Source organism: Micropterus salmoides, unplaced genomic scaffold (assembly GCF_014851395.1).
Source record: "Micropterus salmoides isolate LMB-PRFRI ecotype aquatic unplaced genomic scaffold, ASM1485139v1 Ms_hic_scaffold_17, whole genome shotgun sequence".
NCBI lineage: Eukaryota > Metazoa > Chordata > Actinopteri > Centrarchiformes > Centrarchidae > Micropterus > Micropterus salmoides.
In genome coordinates, this window is record NW_024040817.1 from 23,866,297 (window position 1) to 23,882,894 (window position 16,598).

The window sequence follows — 16,598 nt, forward strand, 5'->3', positions numbered from 1 at the left end:
AGAGTTGTTATGTGTACAGGCTAGATGGAGGTAAGTTGACATTATGTCGCTCATTTCCATGTAAATGCTTTTAAATGTAGTATGGCATGATTAAATTATTATTTATATTTACTGTTGGCAAGGTCACGTAGTCTATTGCTGTCTCTTTTTTAGAATGACATGTATAACAATTAGCTAACATTAGCCGTCTTGGTGTGAAGCTTGACTGGCAGTGCATTTGTGTACTTAGACATGACTAGCTAGGCTAAGGTTAGCTACTCATGGTTAAACACATTGTACACTATATCCAGCAAAACTCGTTGTCTGTGATGGTGGTAATTGAAGATTATGGTCACACAGCATAAACTAGACTTTAGGCTGCTAATATTACATTGAAAGTATAGACTGTTATCTAGATATTTTGAGGTGTTGCTGCCTGTAAAAAGACAAAGGCCGTTAAAACTGAGCTTTGATGGTGTGAGAAGCAGCAAAAACCAAAAGCGGGACCAGTCCATAGTCAAACTGGAACTATGGTCATGGTCACGGGTTACCCGGTAATGGCACTACTTAGTTGTCCTCCTCTCACTGATGTAAGGTTCTGAAGTCAATAGTCAGATTTTAGACACACTCATGTTTTGGTAAGGCTACAGAGAAATATTGTATGTTCACATCTAGCTATAGTCACCTCTTCTCCTCCTTTGCTCTTCTAAACACACAGTGGACCTCTTTCTGTCATTATTGAGATCAGAGGTTCTTTCTATGCCACACATCGTTATTTGCTGCCTTTCAGTCCTGACTAGGCTTGACTCTTCGTCTGGGTCATAGAGTGACGTCACCCTTAGGTTTCTGAAAAACTATTTCAATCCCGGATAACCAAAAATGAGCAAAGAGGCCGGTCGTGGCTGGAGCTGAGGTGCCCGGTTGCTGAAACTACACCGCCTAGCTTGACACTGCCAAGTTTAGCTGATGCTAAGTAGCTCAAGATCCTAAGAAGGATATATGCTACTCTGAGTTGCTTGCCGGTGTCTTGCCAAAAAGTGATCGTCTGCCATAAAATGATTGTATCACCCAATATAAGTATACAGATGTTTATATCTGGATCAAACAGTCATAAGATGCAGAACTTTATGTTGGTGGTTATAGCAAAGGTACGTCTTTGTGAAACTTTGTTTCTTGTAACCAAATAATCACAATAATGGCCAAAGAAGTGTTTTTATAGCATAATCAGGCATGATATTTATATGATTATAAGCAATACTGTGGTATTGTTCTGTGTCATACAACTAATCCAGCCCCTTTTACCAGTTAAAATATCAGTTTTTAGCAGACAATCACTTTTTGGTATCAGACTTGTCGACACTAATGTTATACTGGCAGTCGCATAGCAGGACCCGGCACCTCACATGTCCGAAAGCGTCTGAGCAAATTTTTTACTGAGCTTTATCTTGATAAATAAACCAATAATTTAACCTATATTCCTGCCTAAAAAAACTCTTTAATCTGCTTTCAGTGACACAAGAAAAGAAGTATTATAACTTAAAGTTGTGAATCTTGTCTTCCGCCACTGACTTTTGTTGGTACGAAAATGTCTTCTGGGATACAACAGAGAGACGGGTAGTAGCATAAAGACTAGCAGTGACAGCGCCAGCATCCCACGTGTCATTTAAAGCGTCCGTGCCCCAATAATACAAACCTTAAACATAAATTAACCAGGTGAAAAAAATAATAATTCACCCCCCTTATAATTGTCATAAGGGCTGAAATTTGCTTTTTACACTAAACCCATTTTTTAACCAGGCTGTAAACAGGTTTTTTCTGCTAACATGGTGATCTATGGAAATTGACTCCCTTTTGGAGCCAGCCTCAAGTGGTCATTTAATGAATTGCAGCTTTTGACACTTCATATGGCTTCATTTTAGAGCCCCAGAGTTTGCCGCTTGGTCTGGGTGCTGCTTGAAGGATGCCCACTGTGGCAGTGGCGCACTGCCAGGCTTAATCCTTTTGGACTGATGAGAGGTTTCGCTCATACCAAATTTTCTTTTTATCCTTGACATGACTGAACTCATGGTCTGGGTAGTAGTGCAGAGATGAGGGTTGATGCAGTGGGGCTTGCTCAGGCCGTCCCTCTCAGGAGGAGGCAATGGAAGGTTCTGCTGGATGGGCTGGGTGGTCCTGGAGGAGGGCTGCTGCTGCTGCTTTGACCCACACACAGCTTTGCAATTGTCAGAAGTCAGGGTCTGGCTCTGACAGATGTCCATTATCTCAAAGTAGGACCTAACACTACAGGACAATGAATCATTCCATCAACCTGCCAACTTCATCACCCATGTGATTACAAAATATATATTCAGATAAAGTAAGAGATAATATACATCTATAATCTCCTCTATGTAACCTTCAGCACCCAGCTACAAAAGTGCAAATGGGACATTAATGGATACACATAATACCTCAAAAAAATGAAATAATAGTATTGACTTACTGGGAGTTGATGGCATGCATGCTGACCATGTGGCACAGGCTGGTGAACCACTGGGAGAACAATTCAGCCCTGGCACTGTAGCCACACCAGCCCACATTACCACGCATCCCCACTAACAAACACACGTTCACTACTTAGGCTACATTTGTGTACAGATGGTGAAATAATAATCAGTAGTCCTACCGTATGTAACAGATTTGTAACGTTTAATGTCTGTGACTACCACACAATGCTAAATAGTTTAAGAGCACACGTTTATGACAAATTTACACATACAGTTAAAACAATGGCTGTCCATCTGACTATGCTGTAGAGTCCGTGTGCTCTCTGTTGAGAATATTTCTTAAGGGCAAAGTAAGACAGGTCTAGCTTAGAGTAATTTAGCTGTGTTTTCTGAGATTCTAACTGTAGGTATTTCTCACATGTAACTGTCCTTGCCAGGGAGACAACAATAGACTGATTAGTTAGAGACAGTAGCTCAGGCGTCAGGCTAGCAAATATCAGTGTTCTCTGGGAATCTCACAAGGTTGAGTCTTACAAGAATGTTTACAAGAACTCACTGGCTCCACAGACTAGAGTACAACTCATGGATAGTGATAGATTCCAATATGATGAAGCATTGGAGTCTAAACATCAGATAGATTACTTGTTCTAGGTGAAAGATGACCTAATAGAGAAACCTACAGGCACTAGGGGGAAGAGAGAAACATGAAAGGGACCAAAAGATGTTATCCTTCAGATTTGGTGTTGGCATTTGACTTGTTCACATGTTGTATGCTGGCACTGTATCTCCTCGGCCGGGCTCAATAAACCGTGCTATGTTAAGTATGTTTCAGTCTCCGAAACTTCTTCACACCTGAACCAGGCTCACAATATTTCTTCAACACTCTCTGTCTGTTTGTCTGCTGTTGCTGTCTTTCTGTACTGCAGAGTTAATTACAAACCGAACATTTTTGTGTGTCACTGTTTTCTTCCTACCTCCACCACACTCCTCACTGTCTCTGCTAGGCCTACAGTAGCATCCTTCCTCACAGCACTGGTACTAGAAGACCAGGGGTCTCTGGCTGTACTGATTCCAGCAACATCCTAGTTCATGAACACAGCATAAAAATGATTGCAGAAAAATGTTTCCTCACACACTGATCTCAACATTGGAATACAAATGAATAAAAACAAGTAAGTCTCGTAAATGGCAGAAGTAGAAAGGATTACGGTTTTCTGTTCTGACAAAGTAACTTTACTGACATAACCTAGATAGTTTCTCTCTATGTGTTTCTCTGCAAAATGCTTAAATTGGTCGCTACTTTGGCGGCCATTAACTACCTGAGTGGCCCGCCCAAGTAAAGCCTATGTGTGGGAAATACTGACATTATTATCAATCTCACTGGCCCACCCCAAAGCAAATGGTCTGGCCCCATTGGCATTTGCAAGAATTTCCAGATAGCCAATGTGGTGAACTGATGCTTTAGCACCTGACTGGGTATAATCTGGTGGCACCGAGCTGAAGCATTCCCCTTAGCATGTCCACAAACATTGGCAGATAAATCAATTCTCCAATTTTATCTGCAGGATTCTCAGGATTACTGACCCGGGCCTGGAACATGAATTAACTGCAACAATAAAAGGTGAGATGTGTCTTTTCACCTCCAGCAAGGAATCAAAACGCCCTCTGGAGATTTGAGTGCATAAGATCATGTTCAAAGTTTCAGCAAACGATGGGTATCAGGTGTTTGTGGGAGTAAATCATTTCAATTAAAAAATAAAATGAAGGACAGACAGAGCAGTGGTGAAGTGGTACCTTGAGTTTCCAGTGACTTGTGTTGGAGTTGTTGTCTCTCTGTGTCCTAAGCCGAGCAGGTTGGTGGTTCTCCCCGAGACTTCACTGTGTACCTGAAGATACAACCAAGTTGTCAGTCCTTGTCAAAGACTGTCAGTGAGTTTCAACTGTTTTTATTTGAATTTTCACAAACTTTAATAATATTTTCCATGAGAACGTCAAAAAGAACATGTGGAAAATGAAGAACTGTGTGACAAAAATTGAAAAAACGGGTGCACAACTGAATACAGAAGAATAGATAAAATATAAACAGATAATTTAAGTAAATCAGATGATGCTGGTTATTTCAATAAAACATGAAACCTAACAGAGTAAACTTCTAGTAGTACTTACTATATCATATTCACTCATGCTGGCATGGAGTTGAGTGCTCTACAATATACTCTGAAGACCTGAGAAAGGACAAACAACCACGATCTCACTATCCATTAAGACAATTTCCATCATATTGACAGGCACTTGGAGTATTACGACTTCTACTACTACTCACAGTGTGGATGTACAAAGAGGGGATGCCTATATTAGTATACCCAATTTTTCAGCCATTTTACCCACTAAGAGATCAAATATGGTTTCCAGTTACTCACCAGTATGGACAGGTCTGAATGTACGAGCCCATCCTGGCACCTGACCGGCCAGGCTGAAGTCAATCACTTTGACTACTAAGTACATGGTCCACCACCATCATATTTTCCAGCTTGAGGACTGCATGTATTATGCCAACACCCTTCAAGTGATCAAGTGCGGTGGTGAGCTGAAAAGATATTAAAGCCATTCATCTGAATTAATAATGAATTTAATTCATTCATATTAATGCAGAAAAGCAGTGGAACATACCTGCTGGACAATAGGTCTGATCTCCTTCAGAAGGAGAGGTTTAAAATACATTTCCTTCATGAAGTAAAAAAGACTTCTGCCTAGTGCTCAAACTCTAGGCAAATGTGTCTTTTGTCAGTGAAAGGGTGCAGCAATTTCAGTTTCAACAGGTTGGCCACTTTGGGACACATGACAAGTCACACACAGATTTGATATCAACATGACCCATGTAAACAAGCCATTATATAATTGTAGGTATTTCTTCAAATACAGTCAATGCAATTAGTGTACAAAGCACTGTCACATAAATAAGTACATTTTTGAAAAGCCCTCATTCTTTATAATTTTGATTGCTACTGTCTTCATGTCGTCAATCCTTATGCATTTTGCAGCTTTGCCAAAGTGCCCTGCCCTGAGAAAGAATACACCAGGTAACTGGAGGATCTGGAGGAGAGCCATTCCCGCTGACTAACTGGTCATTCTGGGCAGGTAGAGTGGAGGACATCTTTGAAGCAATCAGAAGATGTGACAACTGCTGCTGGGAGCTCATAGCTGAGAGGAAAGCAGGAGAGGATGGATGTGGACACAACATATAGCCACAATACGACCATATCACAACATAACCTTTCTGCCACAGGATAACTGGCTTCAAGATGTGGTATAAACATTGTGGAACTCATTTTATGAGACTCAGTGACAATACATGTAGGGTAAATTAAATTTCAGCAATGCACCAGTGGATGGTGGTCTCTACTCATACAGAACAGAAAGACTATGTGCCCCAGGATAATCGCCTTTTTCTCCCTGCTGTGCTCGGAAGGAAGGTCTCGGAGATACCAGACAAGCACTGAGAGGCTCAGCAAGAGCGACTACCCTCAGGCCACTAGGATCCTGAAAGAGGTCACTGCCACATGTTCAGTGTGAAATAATCAAAATAAAAACATCTCACTCAACTGCCTCATCAATATCTTATCCCACTGATTCAACATTAATTACCCTAGAATTACACAAATGTGCTAATGAATCAATTCGACAGTCACACATGGTTAATTCTGCTTGTCTGAAAGGAAGGAGACAAAGGGTGGGAGAGGCAGAGGATGAGTAAAAAAAATAGAGGACAAGTTGATTCCTAGTCTGCTTCCACATTTGTGCATCTCCTCCTGATGAGCCTCGGTTATTATTATCCCATCATGCCACAGAGCCCTGACAGTTCTGTATTAGTTATTGTCCTATTGTTATGAGCTAAGGATGGTGGTAATTGGAGATTCACTCTTGATTGTTATCAAGGAGCTAGGATTTTCTTTTTACTCATTCATTATTCAAGATAATGAGAAGATTTCTCTCATTCTAAGCTTCACAAGCACATTATAAGTCTGTTTTCTTTTCCTCTGCTTTGTTTATTTATTAAAACACTGCATTATTCTGAATAAAAAAGGGCTCAAAGATTACGGTTATTGCCATTTTTACCAGCAAAGCGTTGCAGGATACTGACTGAAAACACAGATGTATGGAATACATTTAGATCAGAATGAAAAGGTTGACTAAACTAATTAAATATTATAAAAGGATTCTTCAAATTTAATTTGATTTCAATGTCCCTTAATATTCTTATAGGCTCTCAACATCTACATGAATACCAGATTAGAGAGCTAGACATGAAGAAATTCCAGCGAGGGCAGAGCTCTCTGATATTTACATGTAATTACAGTGAGTTAGGCTTTTATGGCATTTAATTAGCCTCAAAACATACGTACATATAAAAACCAGGTGCGTGCACGTGATACAAGAGCACAGTACAGTATATGCGAGTGGCAGAATCATCAAGAAGACGACAGAAAAACAAGACAAAAGCGTGGAACAGCCACTTCTACACTTCACATAACATAAGTAATTTGTAATAACCAAAATGTAACATGGGCTATTTGTGGCATGGTCAGTATTCGAACAGACGATTCAAACGCGCAGAGAAATCAGCCACCTATCACCCATCTATCTCATCCCCGTCTCCAAAGTCTCAAAAGTCAACATGACGAGCAAACGTTGAGCAGCTGCAAGCTTGTAGGGAGGGGGCAGTTGAGCACTTGTCTGCCCCACATTTGTGCACATGGAGCAGAAATGCTCCCTCATGAGGATGGTTTTCCACTCCCGGATACTGTTCTGTGCGCTTGGTATGACTTGCATGTGCCTCTGTTTTTATGTGCATGGGTTTTGAGACTAATTAAACGCCATTGCCTTTACATGGTGCTCTGACTGCAGTAAGTAAGCCAGCCCCCTGCTGACAAATTCAACTGACAGAGCAAATATATACTTCCTCTAATCAGTCAATCCCTTCATCCTTGGTCCAATGTCTTCTGGGACAGCAGAGGGTGGATTTTGTCTGATATTAGCCAAAGTCCAGGCCAGCACGCTGGGGGGATTTGGGAGGTTAAACCTCCTGCTTTGATGTCTCCTCGAATATCCCGGCTTGACACAGTAAAACAAGGGATAGCACGAAATTGAGTGGACAGATCCAAAAGAGATTCCCCTTCTGACCTTCCTATCAACAAACACAGGGAAAGTAATTAAACAAGGGTAAAAATAGGAAAACAGATTGTAGTCATGTTATATTTTTTCCCCAATTCAGTGTTGTTATGCTCATTCCAAAAAAAGGAATGTGTTTATAGTGCAGGAAATTATCCATATACATAACATATGTACAGGATTATCAGTGCAAAAGCAGTTGTACCAAGAACAAGACACTGACATTTGTCTGTTTAAACACCGTATCAACCTGCTAAAAGGCGTAATGACTCAATCTATAATTTCTCAAAAACTGCATGCAACCTCTCCAGTAAATAGTTCACATATAAAGTAAATTGAGATGGGGACTTGCTTAGTCCCAAAATGATATTTGCAATAAATTGTACGGTCTTGTTTTTCAGTGCGGTGTAATAAGCTCCTCTTATTGAAAAAGCAACAAAGGGAACATGGCTGCCGGACACCTGGGTAATTGGAGGCAGCTGTCATCTCAGGCAAGACAGCGGAGTATATGGCTGTCAGTGTGATGTGTCAGACTCATAAAAGTGACAAAGCTAATTGTCGTCTCGCATCTCCACGCTCAAAGAAACTCTTGAGACCTCTGAAAAGCTTTTCTTTTCCATTCTTTTCCCTTAGAACTTCTCTCTTGATATTAAAAGGCCTGAGGGAGACATTTGGGTGGCACAGTAAGCGAAAACCTGTAAAACTGATGTTGACGTTATACTGCCTTCTGAGTACAGGCTGGTATTGTATGAGTGACTTCGAATTTAGTTAGGCAGAATTAGCATGCTATCACATATACTCCTGGGAGCAATGATACTGTAACTGCAAACTGATTGGAGAACTTGCAGGAATTCACAGAAGCAACGGTGCACGTAAAGAGAATTCAGTGAGCCAGAGCAACAAGCAGCTTATCCTTCCCAATCCAGAACCCCAAGAGTGGATCCTCACTACAGCACTTGATCTTACAAATGACCTCAGATGAGACTGAACCATTATACAGTGCATATGAGCAGAATCAGATTTTAATCTGATGAGGAGGCAATCATTGAGAGCGCCTCGAGTTCATAAGATGGCAGCATGTATGATTTATCCGCCTGGAAATGAAATCAATAGCATCTTCTTGATCTGCATCGTCAGTCGGTGATAAAGTAAAGCAGCCACTCCGCATTGACCTGGGACACAAACACTGAGGCCAGGAACATTCAGTCCAGTCTTGAGGACAGAGGGCTAACTGGCTGATGTGAAGGAGCACTCTCGCAGGTCAGGGCAACTTGACAAGGTTTGATTAATCACTATGGGAAACCTGGTCGAGAACAGGAGTGACTAATGACCCGTGTATGGCTGTTGATTTAATCAATCAAGAAAAGGCTCTAACCTTGCCAATACTTGGGTGAAACACAGCCACATACTGAAGCACACACACACACTCACTTATTTGGACCAGCAGGAGAAGTCCTAGTAGTAAATGCCCCAGGGCATTTTCTGCTACCATTATCAACTTTGCTGCAGTAAAAACTGAGAACTATATGCAGTTCTGGACGCATGCTTCTATGTCTATACCATCACAATATACAATACATTAAACTATGAACTGCAGAAGCTAAAACTTTATGACTATAATGCTGAGATCCACAGTGCATTATTTAGTAAGTTAGCTGCTGAGATTTAGGACTTAGATGTCTCCTGCTGTGTTTCTAAAACATTTTCAGTAGCTCAATCATTACCATTTAAAAACTGGCCTTCTTGCATGTCCAAAAGATAAACTAAAATTGATAAGCTAATATATTACAATTTTACTAAGGTTTCTGCACCTTACGCATTGGTTTAATTTCAGTCACTATGTTAACATGCACATTAATAATCTGACTATACCAAGACCAAGGTAATATCAGCTTACTGCACCTGCTAACCACATTAACTTTAAACTGCATGCCAGTTATTGAGGCATTTATCGTATCTGATTTGTCTTCCTGTTGATTATGTGCATGCAATTTCATTGACTCTGAAAACACCAACAAAGTCTCACTTAGTTTTATAACATTAATTGGGAAAGTGTTAAATTACATTTCGCAAAAACTACAAATTTTGTTTAACATATCACTTGGCCTGTTAAAAAGTTATGCTATTGCTTGAGATGCTACAGTGACTACTGGTTTACAAAGTTAATTGCTTTTCATTGGATAACGGATGTTTCCTAGCAACACATTTCTGGGAGAAATTGTGTCACTGTAAACCATTAAACCTTTAAAATATTGATTCGTGTCAACATAATGAATGTGACCTTAATCTCTTAATCTTCCTGTCTTACTTGTGCCAGAAACCTGTCAACGGGCAAGTATTAAATATGAGAGTGCTGGTAGGACGTCACTATCAGTGTGCGGACCTCAAACACATGCAAACATATATTTACAGAAAGACTACAATGTTTGTATATTGTACAGAGAAATATGAAACTCCAACATGACAAGTGGAAGCAGATATCTTTGCCTAGATATGAGAAGCTGCACCAGAAAAACTGGTTATATACAATGGCATTACTTATTACCCCCAGAGGCTAATTGTGCATGACTAATGGATGGCGGACTTGAGACAATAAAAGTATTCATTCAATAAAAACCCAGATGGAAAGTAGGTTTTATATTTTATTCCAAAACCTTCAAAATAAGTTTCAAGTTCAAGAAAGTAGAATAAGCTTAGACACAATGCAAAGCATCATATACAGACGGATAAAATACATTTTATATATTGCAGACAAGCCATGGTGGGTCTTACATATGTACAGTATGTATGTAAATTTTTTATGTACAATCTTTTTTACATATACAAAAAGCCTTGTTTCTATTTTTCTTTGTATATATTTATATATATATATATATATATATATATTTTTATTTATTTATTTATATATAGAGATTTTTCATATACTCCCCACTAGCATTTGTACTACAATAATGAAAAAGAAAAACATTTACATATGTCAATCCATTTTTTTCTTTTATATTACAAATGTATTTTCATAAAAATATATCTCTGTACAAAAAAAGTTTTTTTTTATTCGTTAACATCTCTTTTCTTAGAGACACTTTCCCTCTATAGTTGCTCTCTGTAGTTACACACAGTCTGCTCAAGTCCATGTTTGTCCATTCCTTTACAGGTTACCCTTTTGGTGCACAGCAAGACACTGACACTGTCTTTTACTGTTGTTTTGTTGAGGCGTTCAAGGGCCGTGTTGATCTCGCTTAAGCGCTATGGGTTGTCATGAGTTTTAGTCTCATTTAGAGGCTAGTTGAGAGATCAAATAATGTTGTGGAGGGAAAAAAGAAATCATGGGACCTTGTAATAACTTTGTTGCCATGACAAACATACAGGAATAAAACGTCTGTGGTGATAAAAAGCAGCTCTCTATATATTTTTGCTATATTATACTCTAGATAAATTGGACATTCTGTTTTTATTCCAGGGATCACACACTGTGACAGCATATTTTCTTTTCCCATTACCGCACACAAAAAGAGGAGACGTTGTGGGATAACATATTGAACACAGTATAGACAGATAAATTCTGATGCACTCAGTGAAATGAAATACATTCAGTAGTTTTCAGTAATAACTGATCTGATTTTAAATCATGGAACTAGCCATCCAATCTTATCTCTGTTTACAGAATAAAATTCATCTAAGCTTTTCAAAATACATCTCCCTTCCCTCTCCCTCATGCTTGAATCCACTAGACACACCGGAATGGGCTGAATAGTGAAATCAAATTGCATGGAATGGACCTGAAAAACACAGCAGTAAGTGCAGCTTTGTCGTATCCATCATTATGTGGTGACAATGAAAGATGGGAGATTATAAATGATAGTTGATGCAGAATATGTCACAGCACAACCAATGGATTGCTTGGTTTTTCAATGTATGTGCGTTGTGGCCGGTGCAGAAAAGTCTGAGCTCTAGCTGCAGAAAGAAATGGGAAGCTTTTGGTGTAGTCCCTGACTGTCAGAAAATTCAGTGAGCTCGATGGGAACTCAAAGAACATACTGTAGCTGTGGTGTGTTTCATTATAGAAGAGATGGTGAGCAGGAGAGAACTCAGAGCTGTGTCTGGCTGATAACGAAAATGAACCCAGGGATGAACAGAGTTTCTGTCTTAAAATATGCAAAGAGAACTAGGAAGTAGTCAGCTGCTATTAAGAAAGACTCTCTTCAAATCATTTCCATCCAGAACTCACTGATCTTCATTTTCATGTTACTGTACTGCACTTTCTTTGAGCACTTTCTGGACTAACCCAGATGGATTAAAAATGAAAATATTTCCATAGATGTAGCGCACATTAAGTGAAAACTACCATTTGTGCAAAATTACCAGCATGAATTTTTTCTGAATGAATTTCATGTTCGCCATTAGAAAACCTTTCTAACTAGTGGAACTAAATGAAGCAACATTGAGAACTGACTGAAAGTGTTTATCTAAATTTTTGCCCGATTCTAATTTGTTCGAATTTGAATAACTTTCTTTGGCTGAACAGGTAACTTTTTAATACAAACTCAAAAATACAAACTCAGCCAATCATGTACGCAAGCACATAAAATCCAAGACATTATTCTTTGCATACATAAAAACAGTACTAATGAGCTTATTGCTCATTTAGGAAAAGCAAATTGTGTTACTTCAGTAGGTTTGTGTCTGTGTGGGTGCCTGGGTTATACTATACAGGCAGAAATGATAACAAGAACCCTGACCGAAAGCCAGAGAAAAGACCTCTAATTTCATAACATACATAAAAACATTATAATCTTACTAAAGAGATAATGATGTTTGGAATTCCTGAACACAAAACAGAGACACTCAAGCTGGTTCATCATATCATGGGGTTGTACCAAGGCACTATAATGAACGTAAAGTGCTTATTGGAGACTGGAGGAGGTACAAAAACGTATGAAAAGGTATGCGTCTGGCCCTTTAAAACCATTTCTGAATTTCTGAATTGAGCCCTTGTTCGTAAAAACAATCATAGTTGTATGAGCTTATGCTTCTGTATAATGTTTGTCCAAATAACTCTAATCTAGTCAAATAGAATCAGCTCCATCTGGAGAGAATGGGGCATCATCTCTTATCGCATCAGCTAATCACATTTGTTTGTTTAATACTCAGTGCCTCTTAATAAAGTGTGTTAAATGTTGCCATGGGATGAATGAATGGAGGCGAAAGACCACTTCTAAATGGCCTTAACAGAAACTAACTGGAATGTAATGCAAGCTATAGACTCTACTGAAATATCTGGAGCAATTTCGGAATAAAAATAACTGAAATGCACAATGCAACAGCTGCAAAAAAAACCTGAGAACTGAGTACGAATGCCTTCAAGATAATGCAAGTGCAACTGCTCCTCTCCCCGTGAAATCTCCAGGGTAATTCAATCGTTTCCTTTTCCATCAATTCACAACCAGAGCAGGCAAGGGGCAATATTCTATCTGTAATGTCGAGATAAGCAAGAGCTTTAAAAGTAATAAAACTGTAAAAGCAATTACCGACTCACTGCGAAACTGATTGAAGGAACAATACAGTGATTGGTTTCAGAGGCCTGATTTTAAAGACTTCATTAAAAAACCTGTTGGTATGGAGGCTAACTGTGATTGTGAAAGCCACTTTGTGGCATATATATATATATATATATATATATATATATATATATATATATATATATACACACACACATACATACACACACACACACACACACATTATATATATACATATACACATACATACATACATACATATATATATATATATACGTGAATGTAATGCAAGTCAAATATTCCTCCTATTGTCTAACACTAAAAGGAAGGATGCCAAAGGGTACATGGTAAATTTAAGAGTGTGGATGTTTTAGACTACTTCTTTTGGAGTCAAACATTACATAATTGAGGGTCTGTCCTGTGAGTGAAAATGGTAAGATGAATTCAGGATTCGATATGGGTTTGACAATGAAGCAAGCTAAATTAAAGCAAATTGCATGTAATGACTCAATTTGCTGCAGTGAAATTCAAGCACTATTCACCCCACTCAGCATCCGCAGGATACACAGGTAAGAGGAAAACAGCTGGGAGCAGGGTGTTTGAAATCTGGTAGCGTTCTTTCCTTTCGACGCCAACGCTCATAAGCGATTTACACAAACACACACACACACACACACACACACACACACACACACACACATTATCAAGGGTCACAAAAGCAATAATGTTCTGAATTCTCTCTTCTCATAAGACGTCATTCACCAGACGCGGTAGACTCCTGCTGTTATATCTGATGACAGGTTCCTCCTGTGTTAATCTTTCAAAACAATATTTTGTGTATATTGCTCCCCAGTTGCCACAGATTTGAGGAGTGTTAGCATTAGAGGCATAAACATTTTTCCATATGATATTTATCACTTTCAATTGAATGCATGGGTGTAATCAGTATGCCAGCAAACTCCCTTGCTGTCACGGCTCCGAGAAAGCCTTCTGCCACATTTCATGATTGGTGAAGACAAAACAAAGCAACACAACTCTTTTTTTTCAAAAGGATGGAGCTGTCAGAAGTTAACTTGGAGGAAAAGACCTGAATGTAATCCAGGGGGAACAAATCACTGACTCATCCATTCTTCAGACTCAAGTGCCTTTAGTTGAACATTTCGAGGGAGTTCAAACATGACCACACTTTGATCTTTGTTTTCCTCGGGCCAAGTTTAGGAAGCTCATACTGAATTCTTGATTTCAGAGAAAAATAACGGTACGTACTACCTTCAAGCTGCAGAAGCATGTGATGGTGGATCCCAGGATTAAAAAGAAAGTCAGAAGCGGGCAGTTTGACATCAGACTAGCAGTCTCTCCGAGGAGAATGTGCCACCTGTTGCTCTGTGACTTGGTCCTACAGCTTTATTCTGAATTTTGGAAATGAAGAGGAAAATAAAAAACAGGTGTGGTCCCAATGCATTCACATATCCATGGAAAAATACTGCATCACAATTGTCATCGCTACTTAGACCCAATCAATGTCTTTTTCGCCTCAAGTGCCTCAGAGCGACAGTGGCAGGAAGGTGGTAACTGATACTTGTGTGAAGCACATCTGAGTATTGCCTCTTGCTTAACATTTTGATTTAGGTGCATCAGTTAGAGAGGTGGATTTGTCTATCTTCAATTTCTTTTCAGTTTCTCCCAGACACAAAAAATGTAAAGTGATTGCATATGAATCACAGAATAAAAAAACAAAACAAAGCAAATGAAATGAAAGTTGTAACCAGAGACTGACATTGCCTTCAGTTTTAGTTTTCTCAGTGGATCTGTACATTGTCAGTATTTGTTCTGGATAGCATTTTATTTTATTGGTGTCCATAGCATCCAGGTATAGCGACATCCCTAAAACAAAATCCTCATATTTTCTGAAAATAGAATTAACTTAAAATAAATGTGGAGACGTTTTAGCATATTATCTGCAGTGTGTTTGGTGGAATCATTGGGGCCAAAACAGACAGGGGATATTTTGGGTCAGATGCAGCCACCACAAATGTGTGCAGAAACACACACACACACACACACACTTTCTCTCACTCACATATACACATAAATTCTGTCTACAAGTTCACTCAGTGCTTTTTTCAGCAGCCCTAACTACCTTTAAACCTCTGCTCTGGACACAGCTGCCTCAGCAAGCAGAATTTCATCCCTGCTTCAAAAAAAAGGGGGAAAAAAGGACTGAGTCAAGCTCAAAAAATAATGATAGTGTGTCTCTCCAACATGGCCTTCACAACTGAATCTTTAATTCATCCTCAGCCAGAGACTCAGGGCCTACGATGAAACCTTTTAACAGCCTCAGGAGCAGACGGCTGGGGGAAAAACACAGTTCCCAATTACTCATCACAGAAAGCAAGCAGTGTATAAAAAGAGAGCAAAAAAACAACAAAAAACAAACAAACAAAACAGAGAAGACAGACTACAGTGAATCGAAACAGTCCAGACTGTCTCTCTTTGACTCACAGAGGCCAACACGGGGCTGTCCGCCATACAGTTCGCTTGCACAAAGATCTGTTAGCTACAGGTCAGTTTCTTGACTTTAAGTTGACCATAAAATTCCCTTTGGGTTTAGGCGGAGGGCGGTGAGAAAAGTCATCACAGCTTTGCTTCCAGCGTTACTCCTGCTGGCTGCAGTTTCAGGAGGAAGCTGTTCCTCAAAATATGGAAAATGATTAAGAAACCATGTAAAGTTGTTGTTGGCATTTGTTACAGTCTTTGTTGTCTTCACATGGTTTCTATTTATTTATTTTTTTTTCTCCTGCGGGAAAGAGCCTTTGCCACTGGAGATGTCTCTTGAATGTATTTCAGCAAATAAAATAATCTTTGTCTTGCCCTCTACTCAAGGAACTATGGATGTCCTCTGTTGGCAGGCAGGCGAAGATGTGGTGAACTTCTCCTCCCCTAACTGAATCAAGGATGAATGCATGGATGTAAGGGGTGATGGATATGTGGGGAAAAGACAAAAAAATACATCGTAAGGGAAGGGTAAAGAAAAGTGGAAAGAAAATATATGCAGAAAAGCAAGAAAAAAAAGAAGTTCGAGGGAAATTGACAGAGAAAAAAAGATAAACAATAACCGAAAGCATGGAAATACAGATGAGGGAAATCACAGAGAAGATAATAACATTAATGTAATATTCTCATCAGTTTTGAATATACAAAACATATTCTATATTTTTCATAAATATAATTAATTTTAAAGTATAAACAAACACAATACAATTCATTAATATGAGATACAGATCAAAGGAAATGCAGCAGAAAAAACCCAATCACAGATTTCTCTATCCTCAGAAAATTCTAGAGGTGCGGTGTAAAAGGTTTAGTTTGAAACTGGATTCTTAGAATCTGTGTCTTGTTGCTTCAGCAGTTTTGATGCCTTGGATGTGTGATTAGCTCGAGCTAG

At 39.1% G+C, this 16,598-nt stretch overlaps 1 protein-coding gene and 1 long non-coding RNA gene across 2 annotated transcripts in view; one reads left to right on the forward strand and one right to left on the reverse strand.

Moving 5' to 3' along the window:
* Nucleotides 1–4,313: 4,313 nt before the first annotated feature.
* Nucleotides 4,314–6,067, forward strand: LOC119907828. The gene is made up of 2 exons (XR_005445141.1): nt 4,314–4,394; nt 5,507–6,067. It is a non-coding gene; the product is annotated as an uncharacterized LOC119907828 (long non-coding RNA).
* Nucleotides 6,068–15,416: 9,349 nt separating this feature from the next.
* csmd2 (CUB and Sushi multiple domains 2) overlaps nt 15,417–16,598 on the reverse strand; it is a 251,780-nt gene continuing 250,598 nt past the window's right edge. Inside the window, exon 72 of the mRNA XM_038725504.1 lies at nt 15,417–16,097. The gene's annotated coding sequence lies outside the window, so the exon portion shown is untranslated. The remainder of the gene's footprint in view (nt 16,098–16,598) is intronic.